Here is a 5,613-nt window from a genome sequence, read left to right as displayed (position 1 = left end):
TAAACCGGAGATTAAATTCATTTATATTAAGATATTGTATATTTTTGATTTTTAAATTTTTGTCTGTCGTTACGCAATTTTATAATAATAATTTTTTACAAGATTGCTTCTTAGTCTGGAGGATTTATGCCTATTAATTTTTTTCTATATTTAATATATATTCCCCTTATCCCCCACTCCATATTGCCGGTATAAAAATAGTTAGTTATTCTCCCTTCCTGTGATTAATACATAGCTTAAGCAAGTGCTATTTCTTTAACAAGATGATATGTCCGTACACCTGTTCATTTCGCCTGCTCGCGTCATAAATGGGCGCCGTTTGATCGTCCAGCATAGGTCATGCGACGAGACTCAGGTTACAGGCAACGTAAGGATGTTAAAAAACATCCAACTTTAAGTGCTGATATGACTGCTGTGAATAATAAAGGTAAAAGTATTGTAGCCAAAATGGGGAGACCGTAAGATGGACGTAATGTGGGTGCATATGTTTAATGCTATATATAAGAGATATGAGCAATACGGAATCATCTATTAGAAATGTATATAGGTGATGAATGGCTAGTTGGGTCATTTTGTATGATAACATCGTTGACAGTGATGCGCTCACTTGTATAATTGAATGCATTTTATTTTACTGTTATTTATTTGGATATTTGATGCCTTGATGAACTCCTGTTATAATGATTTTTATGTAGAAGCATAGTACTTACTATTTTGAATTATCTGTGCATTAGAGAGATGTCGTTGTTGCATTTTTTGTTATGCTGAAATTCATTTTAATGTAATTTGCATGGGCCAATTAGAATACTGATGTGTGTATTTAAACAACGCCTCTGTGACTTCAGACCAAGCCCACTGAAGTCGAATGACGAAACGCGTATGGGCGTGGTCTGACGTTTGGATCTTGAACTGAGAATGCTGGTTTGCACAGTGGGGTAAATCTTATGCTGGTTATACGAGCGGTGGTTTGACCGCCTTTTATGGTACGAGTTCCTACTTGTCACCGACTTGGATTTTTAAATAAAATTGCTTTACTCTTTTAATGCACTATTGGCGCTCCCTGCTTCTTCAATTTCTTGGCAGGATTATCACCCGTTCGGGATCGGGTAACATTGGGGAAGCGACAGCTGGAAGTCCCAGAAGTGCGCACTGACAAGTTTCTTCTACCAAATAATATTGGCTGTCAGTGATTTTGAGGAACATTGTTTCTTGTCCAGCCTTGGACTTGTAGTTCCACGGGACTTTTTTTTAAAAACTTTTACCTTGGTATTTGCGCTCATACTGCTTGTTCTCACATTATATATATATATATATATATAATTATTTATTTATTTTATTTTTTGGGGAGGGGAGGGGGAGCGGGCGCGCGCGCGCCAAATGGCTACCTTGCCCCGGGTGACAAAAATCCTAGTTTCGGCCCTGCTAGGATGCACAAGCAGCTTCTTCTGATTAAAATGGTACGCAGCATGCCTAGATTCAGTGTGACTGTGGCTATATCTGCATACGAAATGCTACATTACAGTGACTTCCATGAATACACTGTAACGTAGCATTTCGTATGCAGATACAGCTGCAGTCACACACAGAATATAGGCATGCCGCATATCATTTTAATCAGCAGTATCTGCTTGTGCCCCTAGGCATTTCAAATGTCTTAGGCATTTGCCTAGTTTGCCTATGCCTAGGTCCGGCTCTGCTACCGTTTAGATAGATATTTTGCATTTTAGGTTAAATAGTCCTTTGAATCTATGGTGGTACTTTTCTTTTCTTTTTTTTTGTGGGGGAGCAAAATATACCAAAGAAAACTGAGAACCCTGCCAATACTGTTTAAGTATTTAATACTGTGATGTGAACTGCAGCATTAGCTTGTCAAAAACCAAGTCCTATGACAAGTAGTGTAAGTTTCTTTCTACACATGCGTGCTAAAGCCACTGTGATGTAATTATATTACACAAAAGTGTGCTGCAGAAAATGGTAATGTATCAGCTTATCAGACATGGGATCTACTGTATATAGAATGCAGACCACTGATCGACACAGGAGTCCTGTACAAAGCTCAACATCTATCCTGTCTGTTACTTAACTTGCCTCCCCATCTCACCAAGGGGGAAGTCCTGAGTGAGTTGCTGCAGCACCATGAGAGGTCGGGATACTGTACTGCTAGAAGAGTGGGAATACAGAGCTGGTGTTAGTGCAAGAGTTGCAAAATGTTTAATGGGTGTGGGCACCCTGTAACCGCTCAGCCCAAGGGTTTATCACTTGAAGTCTGCACAATGTTCTCTGTATAGTAGTGACGGGCAGGTTTGAACAACACTCTCCTGCGATGAGTACAGAGTGTTTTTTTGCTGTAGTTTATTTATCTAGCGCAATTCTAAAAAGGCTGAAAATAGCTTATCTCATGTTTGAGCAGATCTTTTTAAGAGAACATACTGGTTAGGTTAACTGCTTGCTCAGTAAGCTGGACCTCCATAGATCCCAGAAATAACATAATCTGTATAGTGCTGTGTAACATTACAATATACTGTATAAAGGTAATACATTTACTGGGAAGGATATAGTGAAAGCATGGTGTATAATATCTGTGGACTCAGTCTGTAGCTACCTGGGTTATTGTTATGGGCTATTCCTATAGCTCCAGTGGAGGCGGTATTCGTGGAGTCTATGTGTGAGCGCCCTCTCTCGATGGCGTTTGACTTTGTTCCCTCTAGACTCTGGAACTGTGCTGATCTTCAAGATAATAGCACAGGCACCATTGTCCCTGTGATCTCAGTACTGCGCATGCACAGAAAAATGGTGGCCGTGCCATTTTCCCAATGATTTCTGCAGCACTGACTGAAAGAGTAAGTATCGTGAATGGTTTATATGTTTGTAAAAGGTATTTTATTGCTTTCCTAATATATTTCTGACCCGAATCCCAATTAATCTCATATAAAAGTAGCTATATGGATTAAAACCTCCAAAAGCTTATGTGTTCTTTGTGTATGGTGCAGGAGCATGTATATGCTATACATAGTTATATATTGCTTACCTCCTCAGTCACAATGTTGGTCTTTTCCAGAACTGATCATGCCCCTACTAATGTCAGTCATATCGACACCAGGACATGTTTACTAGACTATGGTATTGAGGGGACTGGGGAAAAGGCATTGTAGGGGGAAATGAAATCAAACAATGACACTACACTGGATGTCTGGGGGTGTCTGTATCAGGGCCGTTCCAATATATAGGCACTCTGGGTAGCTGCCAAGGTCCCCACAATTCTATGGCCCTCCGAGCTGGGGCAGGTGGTTGTCACACAGTCAGAATGGTGAGGCAGCATTCTTTACCTGTATCCCAGCCTGCAGCCAGGCAGTAAATGGTTGTTGCCTTGCTGATTGGTGGATGGCTGAAGCTATCCACAAATCAGAGTGCAGCATTCTCTTCCTGCCCCCTAGCCTGCAGCCAGACTGTGAATGGCTGTCAGCATGCTGACTGGTGGATGGCTGAAGCTATCCACCAATCATAGTGCTGGCAGCCAATCACTGTATGGAAGCATGAAGAGATGGCACAGGACTGCAGGAATGGCATGCTATGAGTTTTGATAATTGGTTCCTGTGAAAGGGTGTGTAGGTGCAACAGTGCTTTGCTTTGCCCGGGACCTATAATGCTGTTAAGATGGCCCTGTATGCAGACTTACTACCATCATCACAGAAACTAGATTAAAGGTCTAAAATAAAAAATATATACATTCATACCTTGATATTTACATTAAGCAATACAAATTAAAATAAAAAATATTGGGTTAGAGTTAGGGATGGCCATCGACCATTGATGATTCAAAATCATTGATGGTTTATGGCTGATGTAGAATACTTTTGCCATCGATGAGGGAGGACCAGATGGTATCCCTCCATTGATGGCAAGTCATAACCAAATATTTATTTTTATTAAGAGGTGCTGGGATACGGAGGATAGCTCCTCCCCGACACCTGCAAAGCCCCTCTCCCATGTTCTAATTGGCCCACGGTCCAATCAGTGAAAGAACAGGGATGACCATCGGTTTGTGGAAACCATTAATGGTCACCCGCTACATAGTTTGCAGCCATCAATGGAAACCACACTGATGACCATCCCTAGTCAGCAGGGGTGGGCTGGTACATGTTGATGGGGAGGATGATGGGGGGGGGCATTTGAGGGGCAGCACTGCTACCGGTGGTGGGGCACGGTACTTGCCATTACTTTATCCTAACTGTTCTGTGTATGTTTGCCTCCTATATTTTATTACTATATTAACTTTTGCAGAGAATTCTGTGAATTGTTTTACATGATTTCTATTGAGAGAGTACTGGAGAAGATATGTGTAGGTGACTGAGAGCTCCCTGCTGGGTTTTTATGACATATTTAAAAAGCTGAATACCATGGAATTGAAAGAATAATGCCAATCTTTGAAAGGCCGCACCTCTGGGCTTCCCCAGATTGATGCTGTGAAAATGTTGGTGCTGAGGAGAATAATCTGCCTCCTTCTCTGCCCTGACCCGCCTCTGATGCTGCCCTGCTCAGTACTGTAAATGCTGGGGCGAAAGGCCAAGCTCCGCCTGCTGTATGTTAAATTTGTTAGGTTTGCAGGGATAGGCTGACTCTATGTCAAAGGGCCCTAGGTGTCCTTGCTTAGCTTCAAAACTACAGTATGCCTCTGCCCCCACCCATGTGTGTGCCTGTGCCCCTACCCATGTGTGCATCTGCCCTTACCCATAGGTGCCTCTGCTCCTACCCGTATGCCCCTACCTGTGTGTGCCTCTGCCCCTACAGGTGTGTGCCTCTATCCTTACCCGTGTGTGCCTCTGCCCCTACCCGTGTATGCCTCTATCCTTACCCATGTATGCCTCTGACCCTACCCATTTGTGCCTCTGTGTACATTTTTTACATCACCCCCTTCCCACCCCCACCACTAGGGGTGTCTTACCCCCCACTGTATTTTTGTTCAGATTGTAAGTCATATGTGTACCAAGTTTGGTGTAAATTGCCCCTGGCATTCCAGAGTTATGCCTGAAAACGATGGATTTTTACATGTCACCCCCTTCCAACCCCCACCCATAGGGGTGCTAGGGGTGTAACTCCCACAGAAATGTTTTCCAGATTGTAAGACATATGTGTACCAAGTGTGGTGCAAATTGCTCCAGGCTTCCCAGAGTTATGCTGGAACATACACACGTCCATTTTTACAGATAGATAGATAGATAGATAGATAGATAGATAGATAGATAGATAGATAGATAGATAGATAGATAGATAGATAGATAGATAGATAGATATGAGGTGTTTTATTTTCCCTATTTATTTGGACCATACCTGATGTAGTTGCAATATAGTGATTAACACATGTTTGTGTCACAAGAACATGTTCTATTTTGATTGAAGTCCAGAAAATGGGGTACACTGACTGTCTGTGACCGAGAGACAATGACTATATGTCCTCGAGAGACTGACTGTACTCGTGAACCAAGAGAGACCAACTGTCTGTGAGACTGACTAACTATAACTGACTGGACTGAACTCAGAGACCACCCCCAAGATTGTTCTGCACACTGTTTTTCACTCAACAAGGTGGGAGCAATGTGTTTTATATTTTGTCCC

This window comes from Pseudophryne corroboree, chromosome 9 (assembly GCF_028390025.1).
Source record: "Pseudophryne corroboree isolate aPseCor3 chromosome 9, aPseCor3.hap2, whole genome shotgun sequence".
Classification (NCBI taxonomy): Eukaryota; Metazoa; Chordata; class Amphibia; order Anura; family Myobatrachidae; genus Pseudophryne; species Pseudophryne corroboree.
Note: the sequence above shows the minus strand (reverse complement) of the source record.